Raw genomic sequence first — 19,150 nt, 5'->3', positions numbered from 1 at the left:
TCGCTTTCCCGTCAAGTCTTGTCCGGTTCCACAACGGCTCAGCGACAATACTGGCCACTAACATTTCACGTGAATCCCTCGTGCTCCCAAAAGGAACTTCTCTGCATTGCATGGTGGATGTTCAACCTTTTTCCCTGATGGTGCTCACCGCCCCTCCGCCTCAGCAAAGTGTTTCGTCAGACGTCTCTTTTTCTGTTCTCGCAATGACTATAAATCCTAAACTCACGCCGAACCAACGCCAAGAACTGCTGACATTGCTTTGACACCACCAAGCCATTTTTGATGCCACTTCCACACCACTGAGACGGACTAGTGTTGCGCACCATCGCATCATTACTGAAGGTAACTCTATCGTTCGCCGACGGCCTTATCGGGTTTCCCTCTCTGAACGAAAAGTAATTGAAAAAAATGTAAATGACATGCTCCATCGCAATATAATTCGTCCCTCAACAAGCCCATGGTCCTCCCCAGTAGTGCTAGTTAAAAAAAAGGACGGCTCGGTACGCTTTTGTGTTGATTACCGCGCACTCAACAAAATTACTAGCAAAGATGTATATCCGATGCCACGAATTGATGACCCCCTTGACTCTGTCCAAGGCTCCGAATATTTCTCGACCTTGGACCTCCGCTCAGGTTATTGGCAAATACCTATGCACCAGGACGACAAAGAAAAAACCGCTTTCGCAACACCCGATGGCCTTTACGAATTTAATGTTATGCCTTTCGGACTTTGTAACGCACCAGCGACATTTGAAAGAATGATCGATACTGTGCTTCGTGGCCTAAAAGGGAGAACCTGTTTGTGTTACTTGGACGATATTGTTATCTTTTCGGAAACCTTTAATGACCATCTCACGCGCCTGAATGAAGTCCTCACCTGTCTCGCTTCGGCAGGCCTTCAGCTCAACACCAAGAAGTGCCACTTTGCACAGAAGGAAATTAGAATATTGGGACATCTGGTCAGCCATGACGGCATTCGCCCAGATCCTGAAAAAATAATCGCGGTCTTGAACTTTGCTCGTCCACAACGGACTACAGATTTGCGCAGTTTCCTCGGCCTCGCCTCTTATTTCCGGCGTTTTAAAAGGCATTTTGCAACTATTGCTGCACCACTTCATGAGCTACTCAAAGCACGCAGCCCTATCGTGTGGACGGAACAGTGCGAAACTGCTTTTAATGACCTAAAGCACGCCCTCACATCAGATACTGTTCTTGGCCACTTCAGTGACAGCGCTCCAACTATCCTGCACACCGATGCCAGTGGTCACGGTATTGGCGCTGTACTTCTGCAGCGTGATGCAACATCGCGTGAGAAAGTAATTGCCTTTGCCAGTCGGACTCTGACTCCAGCTGAGAAAAACTACACCATTACCGAGCAGGAGTGTCTTGCCGTCGTCTGGGCTGTCCAAAAATTTCGCTTTTACCTATACGGTCAGCACTTCACAGTTGTGACCGACCACCATGCTCTTTGCTGGTTTTCTTCACTCAAAAATTTGACAGGCCGACTTGGCCGCTGGATTCTACGCCTGCAAGAATACCATTTCGACGTCACTTATAAATCTGGTCGCCAACACCAAGACGCCGACGCTCTCTCTCGCTGTCCCCTTTCGGAATCAACTTGCTGTTTTTCTTCCCAATGCATTTCCACCTCTGACCAGAGCCGACCATCTCTTTGCCCGACGTATATCACAACCGTTTGTTTTGACGACTCTGAGAACAAGCACGCTCTCCGCTCACAGCAATTAGCCGATGCCTACTGCCGTCCTATCATCGACCGCCTTATCGGCGCTTCGGACCCGCCCAATGCTAGGCTTCGCCGACAGCTTCGCAATTTCAAGCTCGAAGATGGCATCCTACTCCGTTACGTGTATTGCCCTGATGAAACTCGCTGGATCCCAGTCGTGCCGCGTGTGCTTTGCCCACGTATACTGGCGGCTCTCCACGATGACGCTACTGCAGGTCACCTTGGGTTTGACAAAACCTACGACCGCGTGAGAAAACGATTCTTTTGGCCTGGCTTATCTTCCACCGTTTCCAAATACGTCGCGTCCTGCCCTCTGTGCCAACGTCGCAAACGGCTGACTTATTCGCCCGCTGGCCTTCTTGGGAATGCGTGCTCCTTATTCGCCGGAATTGCAGACCGGAACCCCGCGCACTCGCACTAGGCCTACTCGTGCCTAGTGGCTAGAGCGCCCGTGTCGGCTGCGGGAGGTGGTTAGTTCGAAACCCAACGCCGGACACCCACCGGTAAAAATGGGTACAAGCGTCAACCGGTCTGGTGCTCGGCTTTTCTAGGGGTGTGCGTTTGGGAGAAGCTCCGTAAATCCCGCTGCGCGCGCCTCCTCCGCAGTGGGCCCAAACCCAGTTTCGAACCTCGCAGCCTGCAAAGGTGGTTCAGTTTGTCTTGCAAAGGTACTTCCTTTGAGCCTCACCTGAAGTGCTCCCTTAGGGCCTCAGCTGCAGCAGTCCTAAAAAAAGCCTAAAGTCGTAAAGTAGCCTCCTTCTTCCCACGTGCAGCTAATGATTGGAACGTCCTTCCCCAGCATATCGTCGACATCACCTGCCCTTTTTTGTTTGCTAGCAATCTAAACAACATTTTTTTGTATATGATCACATATATTGCATTGTCTTGTACCTTTTCTGCTCATCCCACCCCTTATGTAATACACCGCGAGGGGTCTTTAAGGTAATAAAATGAACTGAAATGAAATGGGACGACAGTTCGCCGCCGACTGACATTTCTGGTAAAGGTCATTGGTGATGAGAAGAGGGAGCATATAAAGTGCAGCCGCTTGTTTTGCCGTTTTTAAAACAGTTAGGCTACAGGTAAGCGAACCGGTGCAGGCCTTCAACTTATTGGATGTCAAGTTGTCGCTCGGCCTGCGATCTGACCAAAACAGATAAGGCGACTGTCCGCTTATCGGTTCCATCGGCGTCGTGGGCCGAATACCTGACACTAGAAGGACAGGTGACCGTTGATCGTGCTGGCGTCGCAGCCGGTGCAACGCAATAGGGCAGTGTGTCGATAAAAAAGGGAACCAAACCGCGCAGCACACTGTGACCGTGTCTCAACTACACCGTAGAAAACTTACTTTACTCTAAATCGTATCCGTTCAGTAACATAATCATCAAGCATTTCTGCACGAGGATGGGCCACTGTCATTCGTGCTCTAAAGAAAAGGCGTGTTCTTTGATACTCCAGCCCGCCATGTAGACGACGTTCCGCCGTCTATTCTCTTCCGACGTCACACGAGCATTTCAAAATGGTGATAGCTGTCGGTGGGAAGAAGTTTAGGATTTAGATTTCAATTGCATATTTTTTGTAATATGCGCCGCGCGCTAGGCAATAAGTCAGTACGAGCAGAATCACATAGTTGTATATTATTTACAGAAGTATACAACGGCAATACATCGAATGACCTTGTCATTGCCCCTTAAAGCAAAGACAATCCAACATATCGGGGAAGTGATTCAATCTTTATTGTGTGATAGCCTAATCTATTTTAAGGCGTGGTATTTCTCCCCGGGAAACTGTAGGTACACTCCGTTGAAGACAGCCACTATGTTTTCGCGAAGGCGGTATAGAACTTCGCTATGGGGAACAGGCTGAAGCAAGGCAAGCAACTCCACAATTTAGTGCCTTGCAGGTTCTGAAGCTACGCTGCTTGGCAAAGAGAGCTTCGGTTTACGATGTCCATGATAATTGCTTGGCTTTCTCACTTTGGGAGACAATGAGATCGGGATAAGGCGTTCCTTTAGGGCTTCCTTTCTTTGCCGTTCGTCCAAGGTGGCCGGATCCGGGTGTTCCTGGTGTTGGGCTAATATCTCTGGCAGCCATTGAATCGCAACCCCGTTGATGAAGCTTAAGACTGTTAGGGTGATATTGAGGGCTAACACGCGCTGACTCGTAGCGAAGGCGCTGATCATTGTGGCTAGGAGAACAGCCACGCGACCGATAGAATACGAAAGGCAGAATCCAAAGCTCCGTACTTCCGTGGGAAACACCTCTGCGGTATAGCCGTAGTTGACGCACAGAGCAGCAGCCGTGGCGCTGAAGACAGTAAGTGTTGACAGCGACATCGCGATGCTCGACTCCAGTGCGTAAGAGACTGTCTGAAAGACGCTGCAGACAAACAACAGAGCCAATACAGCGGTCAAGGTCGCCCTTTGGCCTCGATGTTTCATGCCGTAGTAGACTGTGATGAGTACCATAATCTTGAACACATGTGCCAATACACCCCAGTGGCCTTCCAAACTCCCGCGAACCATGCGTACGCCATGGTACGCAAAGCTCACGCCAAACCAGGACACAAATATAGATAAGGCGTAACGGCCAAAGGCGCCCGTATGAAAGAGACGCTCGGAGATACTTGTCCTCATGCCGGAGGTTGTGTGCCGCTTTTCCAGCTGTTTCACGAGCGCTCTGAATGTGGATCTTGCTTTAGCCGTATCGACGCCGTTGGACTTTACTGCATGAAGCATGGTGTGCTCAGCCTGGTGAAATCTCCACGTGGAAAGCTGCCAGACAGGAGACTCATCCATGGCGTAGCACCATACCAGCACGATTGTCGATGAAGAGACGAGAAGCGCTTGTGAAAGCCTCCAAGATGGACTTAGCGGTGACAGCAGGGAATAAATAGCAGGTGTCACTGTGGTGGCGATATAGGTGGCGAGAAGTATGTACAGGGCTCGGTGCTCGTTTCCGGTCACTTCGTAGATGACAATAAAATTGAGCACACTGGTTGCACTCGCACCACCGGTGACAACAAAGCGGTTCATGAGAAAGACGCCGAAGGCATGTGTCGAAGCTGCCGCCATGCTGGCGAACAATGTGGCGATGGCACTCGCCAGCATGACCGGCCTGCGTCCCTTCAGGTCAGCGATTACGCCTGCCACAGGCACCAGACACAGAGATCCCAACGTGCAGACGGATTCGGAAACAGAGCAGCCAAGTGTTCTCGCACACGAGATCCCACATGCTGACGATGCTGTTGCCCACGTCCGCAGTGTCGTAATCCCATCGATCACAGGGAATTTCGTGGCGCTCTTCTTGGCTCTCGTTCTTAGAGAAAAAAAAAGAAAGCAAAAGAGAAGCGATTAAGTGGTGTTGGCAGAACAATTGCCGGGTGAGGTAAAGAACTGCTTAAATATGGGCGAACATTAGTTTTATTGGTGGAACTGTTAAGGCTTGGCTGCATGTAAGCGAAAATGAGAGCGACGTGACAAGGCGGCGCGGCGAAAGCGATCATCGTTTGCTGTGTCGCCTTCTGGATAAGGTACACGCACGCGACAGCGCCAACAGACGGACGCCCGAAACGGCGATGACGCTCTGTGTTGCTGGCATAATACACCACAAAACTAGCTACAAATGGAACAACAGTGATAACGATTGCATGAATTAATGTGCTTATCGATAACATGCAAAACAAAATGTACTCACAACAAAGCGTAATTGAATCGTTTAACATTTGTTAAGTTGCGCTATATACAAGTGGTCACGTGAACTTTTGTCTTTTTTGTCGGGGTTAGAGGTTCGTTGAATCCTTCGCAATTCTCCATTGTTCGTACAAAGCGAGACATTTACGCCGCAATGCACAATCATAACCCAACACTGCAGAAAAAAGAATGCGTGTGAAATGAGCGGCAGTGACGTACGCTTCGTGTTCATGCGAAGTGCTGATCACGCATGCACTTCCGGGCCAACGAGCGAAATTTCCAATGTCGGAAGATGTGAGCGACGAGCCAAGCGACACATGCATTAGTGTTCGTGTTAGCCTGAGTTTTCGCGTACATGTAGCCCAGCCTTTATCAGTGTACGGGAACTAATGTGGGCAGAGTAAAATCAGTGGTTGAGGTTATACGAAAGTAATAGAAGGAGTACTGGCGCTTTAATGAAATAAAACTAAAATATTTCTCTTTATAAGCACCCCCAGAAAGTAGCAATTATCTAGTTTCGTAAAGTTAAAGACTGCGAAACAGCCACAATTGTACTAAGCTATTTTGGTGTAGTGTTTCACCGACATAACGTCTTAGAAACGGGAAAAGTAAGGGCAACATCAGAACCAAGAAGTTGAACACCGAGGAAAATATTTTTTGATTTCAATGTGTATTTTAGCCCGGTAGTGATTATCTCTTTTCTAGACCGTTCCACAAAAGTCTGCACGTCCTTATATGAGACCGCCATACATTAGCAACAAAAATGACGTCGACCTGTGCGGCCGCTCATGGTCGCAGATGCCATGCTCGCGACGGCCCCTGCTGCTGTTACCACAAGTGCCGTTGCAAACGAAACGTGCTAGTTCAACCTGTTATCCTGGTCCAGGAGTAGCAAACTCTCTGTAATTTCGATGTCAACTACTTAAAGGCACCTGGCGACTGAAGGAGACTAAGGTTATGGCTCTTGAAAAATGGCTCTCTGTGCACGTAGGCGGCAGGCTGCGGTGGTCGGCGCTGATTTTGCTGCAATGAAAAAAAAAAAAAAGCCGGCGTTCGGTCGATTTTTAAGTCGCCACCATCGGAAAGTGCTCCTATGTCGACGGTAAGTTGGAATCGCGCACGACAACGACTACAAATTTTTTTTTCATCGATATTGTTGCCAGGGCAAGGATACGACTGTTCAAAAGGCTTTCGACCGGCCGTTATGAAAGTTTTCTGCGCAATCGTGTTAAATTTCAGAAAATTGCTTTTATGCAAATTTCATACGATTTACGTGACAGCAACCCATTCAGGTAACAGGTAATTTATATACAGTGAAAGCGCCAGGAACAATGACGTAGCTTCTAATAAACTCAGCTGTAAGTTCAAAAGTAAGAAATCAAAAAGTCACCGTGCGAGAAGATGCAAATTTCTAGATATTAGGACTGTGCGGATGGGAGAAAGATTGGAAAGGGGAGGTGTCATGACGGGACGGTTTCTGCGCGAAGTAAATATTGCGACAGGATATGAAGGCAGATTTCTCACCGGAATTGGTGGATCGTACACTGTGCACTCGCTGAAGCTGCCGTCGGCCAAAATTGGAATCGCCACGTTCTTCCACTGCTGGACGGACAAGTCTCGCAAATTCGAAGGCGGCTGGCACCAGTGGTCGACAGGCCGGCCGATGAGGCGATAAGCGAAGGAGTGCATCAGAAGGACGGTCGTGCTCAGTATGGCGCATAGCAACACCAATAGCAGGAACCGTCCGTGACCCAAGATGATATAGACGTTCTCCTGAATGATGGCGTGCGACTCAGCGCCCACGAAGCCTTCCAGGGGAGACGCAGTCCCAGGTTTGGAATCAACGCTCGGGCTGACAGCTTCTTTAGGCTGCATAGTCTTATACGGTCAAGGTTTACGCCGTCGGAGTGCCTTCCGGAGCAGTATTGGTTGAAGCAACACCGCAGCTTACATGGTGTACATCAGCCAGAGCTTCGACCACCGTGACTCAGGATCGCATAACGTTGTCAGTAGTTCGAACCCCTTCGTGGCTGGTAACTTCGAGTGAAGTCCACGGTCAGCTCACGGAGTCGGTCTGGAAAGATACCGCGCCGAAAAGAGATCGCCGTTGCAGAGCTTCCAAGGGGTCAAGTATTCCAACGTCGTTAGCTTCTTCTTTAACGCAGGACGTTTTGTGCACGTGGCGCGTGAAAACTGACGAAGCTACATTGGTTTCGTCTTTACCATCATTCATCGCAACCTTGCATTGATGATGCATCTACAAGTAAATGTGCAATTTAAATTCTCTTGTAGTGAGAGCGCCCATGTGCTTGCCCAAGCAGATGCTTTTGCAAACTGACAGCGGGCAGATATCTCTTAACCTTTACCTTATTCAACGTACGTATAAAACCGGATTGTAAAATGTTTAATGAATCCTACCGAGCTTATAATAAAAAAATCAGGGTACATATTGGTCTGCTCAAGATGTTTATAAAAGATGACAAACATGTGAAGCTTCTTGACAATTTTGATGGGATGCATATTCGAAATAAAGTAAAATATTTGCATTGGCAGATGGAATTAGAATTATATCTATTATTTAATTTTATTATTCTTTACTATCGTTTTGTCTAGCCGCGTGGGACAATATAACAGAGATCAAATATACGATGATAATTATACTGCGAAAAGTCTGCAACGAAAATAAAACAGAAGAAAATTACTCAGAAGAAGGAACAGGAGAAGGAAGACTGAAGCTCCGGTCACTGCCCTTTTTAGAGGATGATACTTGCAGGACTCGCGAGTAATATGTGTCGTTATCAAGGGATCGATACAGTGAACCACTTTCAGCTTAAAAGCATATTTTGACACCAAAAACGTCTGCAAGAAAAAATAACTGTGGTATGCGAAGCGCATGAACCTTTTTTTTGTGCATTACAGCTAGAAACTAACCAGGACGCAGTATAAAGCCAGCGTTCGCTGTTTTATTTTGCAGATGCCTAGGCAATCTGCCTAAAGCAAACGCGCAATCGCATTCGTATGCTATTGCGTGCCACCATCCTGAGATGGCACAGAATATAATAACAACAAACTCTTTGAAGTTGATGCGTCCCGCTGTCTGTACTAGGTACGTATCATTGAGGTTGTTGTGTTGGCACAGTATGTGTTGGCACAGTGAAATTCATTATGAAGGTTCCTGAATAGGTACCACAGGGCTAGACAGAGCCCTTTTTTGAATATCCTTACCACAAAATTTGAGCCCAGCATTGAGGTTAGTGCCTACCCAGACAACACACAGACGTCTCAGGGACATCGCAGGGATTTCGATTACAGGAGATTCGGATGTCCTAGGGAAGTCAGGAGAAGTCCCACAAAAATCCCCAAAACATGCCAATTGAGACAAGAAGTGACTTCCTCAGGATGTCCCTAAGAATATCGAGGTGGGACATGTTTAGGGTTTTTGAGGAGCTTATTGGGACATTGTTTAGGAGATTTTCCTCAACTTATTCTAGGGCCTGCCTTGCAGAGGCCTCGTAAGAAGCATGCAATTATGTTATCTTCCAAAAACCACTTGTTTCCAGTTCTCAAAATAAATCTCAGCTCATGTTGGTGTTATGAGCAGACTCAAGTTGCCATCTTTAATTTGTATTAAGGTAATTGGGCAGGGACGATTTGAGAAGAATTGGAAGCAGTGTTGAATTCCAATGGGAAGGCCGCTGGGCTGGAGTTGACATTTTCAACATTGCTAGTTACAATTATTTTGTGTTGAACTAACAATTTAAAACATATATAATAATATTTGGATAAAAACATGTTACGTACTCGATTAACGCCCATGTGCAAAGCAATATTTGGGGGCATTGAACACTGCATGCTGCAGCCTCTACTATACACATTTTCTGCATATGCCTATATACTGGGGGTCGTATAATATGCATAATAAGCACACAGCGGAAACTTTGCGGTTCTTGAGAAATTACGCACACAGAACTGACGCACATACTCGCATTCTGCAAAGATAGAGTAGACACAATTTTGAGATTACCACGCTTCCCAAGCACTTTTATATATACTCCACAACAAGGGTGTCCTGATATGTGCAAGATTAGTCTGCATATGTGCAAAGCTATATAAAAGAATCTCTTAAATGGTTATATATTTTGTTAGCAGTACAGTTAACCAAGATCACATAACGCATTCTGTTAATTGAGCGTCTTCATTTCTTTGTCGTCAATAAAAAAATGCACAGTGGCTTAGCTGTAGTTAGGCCTAGGAGATTGCGAAAGCAATATCCTTGGCTACGCCATTTCTCTTCATTGCCGTTCCTTTTCACTTTCTTGAGCACGTTGTAACCGTCCAGTTGCATTCTTGCGCTCCGCACTGGTTAGAGAGGACCTCCTTGATAAGTATATACAGGGTTTTGAATATTTGGGGGTTGGGATTTAAAAAATTCCTATGCAAAATCTACTAACCCATTCGAGCTGAAATAACGTTCACAAAGTAGCAAAATATCGTCTACATTATCTGATAAGTGATTCAACATCGGTACTTGCCTAGATTTCTCGAAATCGAGAAAAAACTGCTCTCGGTGGCGTGCACAATTTTCGCAGAAGAGAGTCGAAAAGCTATTTTTACATGATGCGTCATCTGTCGAGCAGTGAGACAAGCTCCATCCCGGCCGTTGGCGCGCTTGCCTCGCTGCCCGACAGATGACGCACCATGTTAAAATAGCTTTTCGACTCTCTTCTGCGAAAATTGTGCACGCCTCAGAGAGCAGTTTTTTCTCGATTTCGGAAAATATAGGCAAGTATCGATGTTGAATCACTTATCAGATAACGTAGACAATATTTTGCTACTTTGTGAACGTTATTTCAGCTCGAATGGGGTAGTAGATTTTGCATAGGAATTTTTTAAATCCCAGCTCCAAATATTCAAGACCCTGTAGATGCAGAGTCCTCACCATTCAGAGCAGACATTAAGTCCCACCCCAGTAAGTCTTGTTCTGCTTCGGTACTGAAGAAGAAGCACCCATTCGCCGAGCCACATCTTGAGCACGTCGCCTGGCTAGACGCTCTTCACGTTGTTCCTCTGTCTCAGTAGCTCGCTGTCGCTTCCTGGCTTCACACTGGCGAGCCGCCTTCTCCCTTTGCTTCTCAGGCAGCATGACGAACTGTCTTACAAGCACTGAAATGGCATGCTTTATACAGCGCAGCCTCCCCTCCTCTACTTACCGAAGAGAGAAGAGAGGCGCAGTGTCTCTATGGAAGACGACACCATAGATGGATGGATGCAATATAGGAGCGTCCCCTTTGAAACGGGTGGTAGCAGCAGCTATCATATTCTTTTTCTCCCTATATCTTAATTATTGTTTCAGATTGGTTAACCATACCATCATTCTATTTATTGAATTTTTGTTTCTCTATTACTAACATTATGTCACTTTTCTGCTTTTAAGCCACCAATCTTCCAGTCGTTTTTTGCTAGCTTCCACCGCCGGTTTATTCACCCAGTTACTGGTATCTCAACCCCAGAGCTTCAGGAAGAGTGACTGCGCCTGCATCGACTTACGGATGGATACCATTACATTCGAGTATAATATGGTCAATTGTTTTACTGGAGTTACCACATACAGCACATGCGGCATCTTCATTGTTAAATTTCTTTTTGTAGCTGCGTGTTGCAAGGCACCCTGATCTAGCTTCAAAAAGTCGGGCACTGCCTCTTGAGTTATCAAAGAAAGCTTCTTTCCTGATCTGCCTTTCCCACTTTCGGTACAATTCCACACTGTTTCTTTTCCATCGAATTTATCCAATTTTTACCTTCTGTGTTTTTCACCTGTTGCTTAACGCTCTTTATTTTTTCGTCCTTGTGACCAGTATGCTTACTGGTTAAGTTTCCTAGTTCTTTTCCTCCATTGTGAGTCAGCGCTTTTTAGGTATAGGTATTTAAATACTATTAGCTGCTCATCTGTTACTGTCCAATTTCCTCAGGCGTTACTCATATAATATTTTACTCTGAGTTTCCAGTACTTCGAAAGATGCCCAGCCCATATTTCTCTGTACCACCTAATTTGTGGTTTTGCCGTGGGCACCTAGTGCTAATCATCCGACGGCTCTCTGATTTATTTCCAATGCCAGCTGTACCTGTGATTTGAGGCACAAAACCGCATTTCCGAAAGTAAGCCCGGGCACCATAATTCCTTTCCAAGTACCCCTCAAAACCTCATACCCGTTGTATACCCACAATGCCCTATGCTTCATTATCCCGGCATTTCTTCGCCCTTTGTCCTTAAGTGATTGCTCATGCTTTCCAATGTACGCCAATCCTTCGTTTCCCAATACCCCGAGATATTTATATTCTGCTACTCTTGGTATTTCATGGCCTTTTATTTTAAGACCTTGTTCAGTTGAGCCGTTGAAGGTCATCAGACTCGACTTAATTGCGCTAAAACTGAAGTCTAGAGCGTCCCCTTCGTCTCCGCAATACTTAACTAGAGTTTGCAATTCTTCCTGACTCTCAGCTAGTAGCACAATATCGTCTGCATACATCAAACTGGGGAGGCGCTGCTCTACCTCCTTTCCACTTAATCTATATGACAGGTTAAAACCTAGGTTACACTCTTGTATCCTCCGTTCCAGGTTATCATATAAAGCATGAACAGCAGTGGTCATATAGGACAACGTTGTCTTAATCCTTTGCATACCTTGACAGCTTCCGTACTTCTTATCCCTTCCCAAGTAATGTCTATTTTGTTATCCCGGTATATTTGCTGTAGGAACTTTGTTATCGCATAACCGATACCTTCTTCTTTTATTATGTTCCACAGGAGTTCCCTGTTTACGTTGTCGTACGCCAAGTTTATGTCCACTTGGGACGGCCCGCTAATCCGCACCGCTGCTGAAAACCTTATTAAGCCTTCCGGGAGATGCACTGCAAGAGAGACAGTGAATGGACGTATTATCCTATGAGCGTTGTGGTCCTACAGAACTGCTCGCGAGACATAATCCTAGGTATGAATTTTTTCAGTGAACATCGAGCGATCACCGACTTTTGATCAAATGTCATTAAGGTTTCGACGGACAACGCCGTACCTACTACGACGACTTCGACGCTATCAACCGCTCTGGACGTTCTGGACGTTCTGGACTAAGAATTGACCGTGCCGCACCGGTCAAGCGTCCTAGACTGCGTAGATAGCGCAAGCATCGAAACCACTGAAGGAGTCGTCGAAGGAAACACCCAGTTGCTCTTGGAATGTTGTCTCTGCATCGCAACAGGCATCGCCAATTTTCGGGAAGAACAAGCTTAGGTGCTGGTGACGAACTTCACCGAAGAATACCGGCACCTTAACAAGAGCACTACGATCGCATTCCTCGGCGCGCTAGCACACACTCGAGATGTATAGGGGAGCGCACCTGAAGTTTGGATGTATGGATGGATGGAATATAGGAGCGTCCCCTTTGAAACGGGGGGGTAGCAGTAGCTATCATGCTCATTTTTCTCCCTATATTTTAATAATTGATTTAGATTGGTTAACTAAACCATCATTCTATTTATTAAATTTTTGTTTCTACATTACTAACATTATGTCACTTCTCTGCTTTTAAGCCACCAATCTTTCAGTCGTTTTTTGCTAGTTTCCACCGCCGGTTTATTCACCCGGCCACTGGTATCTCTAAACTCCAGAGCTTCAGGAACAGTGATTGCGCCTGCATCAACTTCCGGATGTATACCATTACATTCGAGTATAATATGGTAAATTGTTTCACTGGAGTTACCACATACAGCACATGCGTCATCTCCATTGTAATTTTTTTTTTGTAGCTGCGTGTTCTAAGAACAGCAGTTACAAAAAGGAACAGCAGTTTACATTAGGTAGCGAAGTACTGGAAGTAGTAGGCGAATATGTCTACTTAGGACAGGTAGTAACCGCAGATACGGACCATGAAAAGGAAATAACAAGAAGAATAAGATTGGGATGGAGCGCATTTGGCAAGCACTCGCAGATTAGGACTAGCAGCTTACCGGTATCGCTCAAGAGGGAAGTATACAACAGTTGCATCTTACCTGTACTCACCTATGGGGCTGAAACGTGAAGGCTAACCAAGAGAGCTCTACTTAAGTTGAGGACAACCCAGAGGGCTATGGAACGAAAAATGGTAGGGGTAACATTAAGAGATAGGAAGCGCGCAGAGTGGGTCAGAGAAATAACTTAAGTTACCGACATTCTAGTGGAAATTAAGGAGAAGAAATGGGCATGGGCAGGACATATAGTGCGAAGAGAGGATAACCGATGGTCGCTTAGGGTAACAAACTGGATTCCAAGGGAAGGAAAGCGTAGCAGGGGGCGGCAGAGAGTTAGGTGGGCGGATGAGGTTAAGAAGTTCGCAGGTGTCAAGTGGATGCAGCTAGCACAGAACCGGGTTAAGTGGAGAAATATGGGTGAGACCTTCGCCCTGCAGTGGGTATAGTCAAACTGATGATGATGATGATGTTCTAAGGCATCCTGATCTAGCTTCAAAAAGTAGGGCACTGCCTCTTGAGTTATCAAAGAAATCTTCCTTCCTGATCTGCATTTTCCACTTTCGGTATAATTCCACTCTGTTTCTTTCCATCGAATTTATCCAATTTTTACCTTCTGTTTGCTCCCACTACACCAGCGCCGCCTCCTTCCTCGGGCGGTAATTTCTGAACTACTGGTCGGGAACGTCGCCGGGGGAGCGCATTGAACCACCCACGTCCCGACTGGTACGCGCGCTGCTCGCGCCGTTGGCACCCTCTCCTTCATTGTATGCACGCGCCGTCTGACCCGCTGGTGCACAAAAGAGATGTTGCTGGTCGCTTCGAGTCTGGCTGGCATTTCACAGCGTTCAGAGAGGGAAAAAAAGTTATTGTGTCCAGGGATGCGGAATGGCTCTTCTTGGTTCTCTTTATTAAAAGCACACAACAGCACCCTGCTTGCAGTGCCACAGAATGCCAGCCCTGCAACTGCATTTGCCACTGCTTGTAAGCTGCCGCTTTGGAGAGCATAGCCATGAATGCTAAAAAAGACGTTCGCAATGAAACTTCTTTGTCGCACAATTTACGAGTACAGAGAAAGAGGAGACGCGCTCATAATTTTTTGCCATGAACGGCCTCCAACTAGACCAGACTTCTTTCCAATTGAAGAAGTATGGCATTCTTTATTGCAGAAACATTTATTTACCCAACTTTTGCACGGAATCGTAGCATTTAATTAAGCATTTCTCCATTATCGTTATTTACTGTCGAGTGTTCATGCGGTCGAATGCAGTTTCGAAAAAAGAATTTTGAAAAGTCAAAATGTTGGTTATCCACATCAGTGAGCATTTGCTTATGATCGATGGCTCTGCAGATAGGTTTTCTTAAGGGTACGCGTGCGCTGTCATAGCATGAAATAAATAAGCAACCGCGTTTTTCTATGGCACTTATTAACCAAGCTTACGACATTTTCCTTTTAACCATAAGCGAGCAGTTGGTAGGCATATTCGGTGGATGGTCTCGTCTTTCTCTTCAGCCTCGCATATCGCCTTCAGGACTCTTAATTTGTGTTAAAATAAAGGCAATTTTTTTTATTATTAGCACAAAAAGTATCAAAATCCCATCTATAAGTCAGCGAAGGTTCGTGCATCACACTGAGCCATCAATAAAATTTTGCATTGTGAAGATGACTATGTAAAAAATAGATTTACTTTCCACTTGTAAACTGTTTTGCCACTTAATTACTTGCGGCACTAAAAGAGCCGTTAACATAATGGCATTTTTGTCAATTTGCCTCATGGAGGGGAGATGATCCACAAGTTTTTTTTTTTTTCGCGTTTGCGTTGAAACATTTTCCTAATTCTCTGAAGAATGCGCATGCGTAAGCGTTCAAGCATCCATGAGCAAGCACGCGACTGCACAAACAGATATTCAGCACGTGCAGAACTGACCCCTTTTAAAAGCCACTCGCGCAGCTGTTCAATGGGAGGGGGAACCGGCCTGCCCGGTCAATTATCGGGACGCCGCCGAAGAGGGCGCGTTTCACTGGCGCTTGCAGCGTCCCCCTGCGAAGCTGCGGTCCCTTATTCGCCCTTTCCTACCAGCGCGTAGGCGTTGCAACCGCCCAATGAAATCTGGTTACGATCGACATCAACCCATCATAACCCCGGTGCAGACAAACCAGATTCGTAGTCTTCTTAAAAGCTACAGTGAGTCCTTTTTGTTAGCGTGGAAAGTGCGACAAATGCTATTGGCAAAACACCGCATTTTAATCAACGAACACGCGCGACCTCTTCGTCAGAGCCCCTATCGCGTATCACCGCGAGAAGGCCAAGCCATCCGAGAGCTATTCGATGAAATGCTTCGCGAAGACGTTTTTCAGCCATCAAACAGCCCCTGGGCGCACCTGTCGTCCTGGTGAAGAAGAAAAACGGAACACGTAGTTTTTGCGTTAATTACGGAAGCTCGAATGGCATAACTAAGAATAGTGTCTACCCGCTTCCTCGCATCGACGACACTCTAGATCGGCTCTGTTAAGTACTTCTCGTCGATGGGCCTGAAGGGCGGGTATTGGCAAATTGAGGTCGACGAACCGCGTTTATCACGACAGACGACCTTTTCGAGTTCAAGGCAATGCAATTAGTCCTCTGCTCTTCAACAGCGACATTCCAAAGAGTAATGGATACCGTACTGGCTGACATGAAATGGTAAATTTGTCTGGTATGCTTCGAACTTTAAAGGCCATCTGAAAAGGCTTCGAACAGTGTTTGACGCAATCATGTTCTCAAGTTTAACGTTTAAAGCAGAGAGGTGTCACTTCGCTTACGAAGAGATGTCGTTCCTGGCTCATATCGTTAGGATGAAGGGAGTTCTCCCCGATCCGCAGAAAACAGCTGTGATTGCACAGTTTCCACAGCCCGGTGACAAGAAAGCTGTACGCCGATTCCTCGGGCTCTGCGCATATTACCGACGATTTTTCAAGGACTTCTCGCGCCTCGCCGAAGCTTTGACGCAGCTTACAAATGAGGACCTGCCATTTCAATTGGAAGTATCGTAAGCGGAAGCCTTCGAGGGACTTAAGCGCCACCTACAGTCCCCTCCTGTCTTAGCAAATTTTATGAAAACGCCGAGGCTGAGATACACACCACGTCACACAGCCATGTGACAGTGCCGATGCTGATTTTTGCCTATGCTCAATTTTGTATTCACCGCTTTAAGACTTCCCCGTTCTTTATTAATATAAACAGCGCGAACACGAAGACAAGGGACAAGAAACAAAGTATCTTGGTTCCCCGTTCTTACAGCATGCTCAAATTTCTCCATGTTATAATTCCTTATATCTGCCAATTTACGCTTAATGATTAGCTTTATCTCTGCCAGTTCTCTCTGGTCTGTTGGGTTATAAGTTTTCATACTCCGGTGCTTGTTTGTCCGCAGACAGCTTACCGGTTTCCTTTCTAAACAACCGCCTACTTCAACAGCACACTAAGTAACAATATATCTGAAATTATTGTTCATTGCTTCTAGGCTTATGTCGTCATCCTCAGCTAGAACTGAATACCTATTCTGTAGCGAGATCCTGAAGTCTTCTGTCCTCGCCTTCACCTCTAATTCTTTGATGGACTTCTTTCTTACTAATCTGTTTCGTTCCCTCTGCAGAGTTAGACTAATTCGGGACCTCACCATCCTGTGGTCACTGCATCGTACTTTCCAGATTGCCTCTCCATCTTGCATATTGGCGGGGTTAGAATATAGCATAAAATCAATTTCATTTTTACTCTCACCATTAGGCCTTTTTCATGCCCACTTCCAGTTCTTCCGTTTCTTGGATGAAGTATTCATGATTCGTAAGTTACTGCGCTCTGCAAGCTCTACTAGTTACTCATCCTGATGTTCCTGGAACCAGTGTCATAGTCACCTGGTCTGCCTGCTCTTTCTCTACCTTGGCATTGAAGTCGCCGATTACTATACATATATTGCGTCGTTCCTTTCCGCTGCCGATTCTACATCTTCGTAAAAATTTTCAACTGCCTGGTCATCATGACTACATAAAAGTACGTATACGGCTGCACAACCTTAAGTTTATACCGCTTATTAAGGTTAATTACGATGCCTGCCACCCTCCATTCATGAGCTCCTCTATATTACCAGCTATATCCTTATTGACAAGGAAACCTACTCCTCCTTCTTGACTACATTTCTGTTCTTCTTAACTCTCCGATAAACCTCGATAACACGGTACATACCCGTCCTTCACTACATTATACGCCTTATTTGGCCTCCTAACCTCACTAAGCCCTACGATACCCGATTTCATGCCCTCTAGTTCCTGTAACAGCACTGCTAAGCTAGCCTCACTAGCTATATGGTTCTAACATTAAATGCATGCCCGGGTCTGTTTCCGATGGAGTCCTGTCCAGCGGAACCAGGTATTCGTAGCAGCCCCCGCTGGGTCACAGGTCTGACCGCCGCCGTGGACACTTGCTTCCCAGCCGCTGGGGACTGAGGGCCGCGGCTTCATAGGACTAATATGAGAGGTTGCTGAAAATGCGGTCAAAACTGATCCATGATGGTCAACTCCTGGTCAGGGGATGTGTTGCCGGAGGTGTTCATTGGTATCAGGTCGCACCTCAAACCTGTTTATGGAATTCTATCGACGCGGATTTTTTTCATTCCGTTAAGAATTGCGCAGCACCGGGATCTGAATCACAGTTCTTTAGCATACGAGACGGATGGTCTATACCTATACGCACTGTTTCCCCACCGAGTTAGCCAAACTTATTTTCGGCTGGCAAAGCAATCTTGCAAAGCTATGTCCACTCAGACCACGGCCACCGAGGAAACATGCACAGCTGCCGCCGTTTCATTTACATTATCGCGAAACTAAACGAGCTTAGAATTCTCTTCACTGCCCGTAGCGAACAAGGGCATCCCAGCCGCCGCCGTCTCCGTCTCGTCTCCGCCGCAGCAGCGGACAAGAGTGCGACCGACTCGCAAGCATTATCTTGAATTTTTCTGGTGCTTGTCCAGAAAGTGACTCGAGACTGTTTCAACCGAAACATACACAATTTATCTAGCATTTAGTATGTGAGCCGAAAATCCCGCGGGATTGCGCCGATTCGCGGTTACGACAGCGGCCCCAGCGTGTTTGCTTACATAGAGCTTTTGTATATTGGTGGATGCTGCTCATTTCCACGGTGTAAAATGCAAGCCGAGCCAGCAATACAAAAATATTATTTTATTTTCACTCCAGATGCACCTTTGTTTGTTTACAAACTACAACAGCGCTGCAAGAAGCGCGCAGATGCTAAGACCTGAGCCGAGCACCCAAAATCGACGTCGACATTTGCCGGCTGCCTCACCAGACATGCAGGGTTACATCGACGCTTCCCGCTCGATGTGCAGGCGCTTTTTGATGTAAGATGCCGTCAGTTCGGCCTCAATAGTGCCAGAACTACACTCGATGGCGACATGCAACCGCTAAAGCTTGGGAATGCGTGCTCCTTATTCGCCGGAATTGCAGACCGCAACCCCGCGCACTCGCACTAGGCCTACTCGTCGCCGATAGTTCGCCGCCGACTGACATTTCTGGTAAAGGTCATTGGTGATGAGAAGAGGGAGCATATAAAGTGCAGCCGCTTGTTTTGCCGTTTTTAAAACAGTTAGGATACAGGTAAGCGAATCGGTGCAGGCCTTTAACTTATTGGATGTCAAGTTGTCGCTCGGCCTGCGGTCT

The sequence above is a fragment of the Amblyomma maculatum genome, chromosome 3 (genome assembly GCF_055883805.1).
Source record: "Amblyomma maculatum isolate TAMU_Amacu chromosome 3, ASM5588380v1, whole genome shotgun sequence".
NCBI classification, from domain to species: Eukaryota; Metazoa; Arthropoda; class Arachnida; order Ixodida; family Ixodidae; genus Amblyomma; species Amblyomma maculatum.
The sequence above is the reverse complement of the archived record's forward strand: the minus strand, read 5'-3'. Positions refer to the sequence as shown.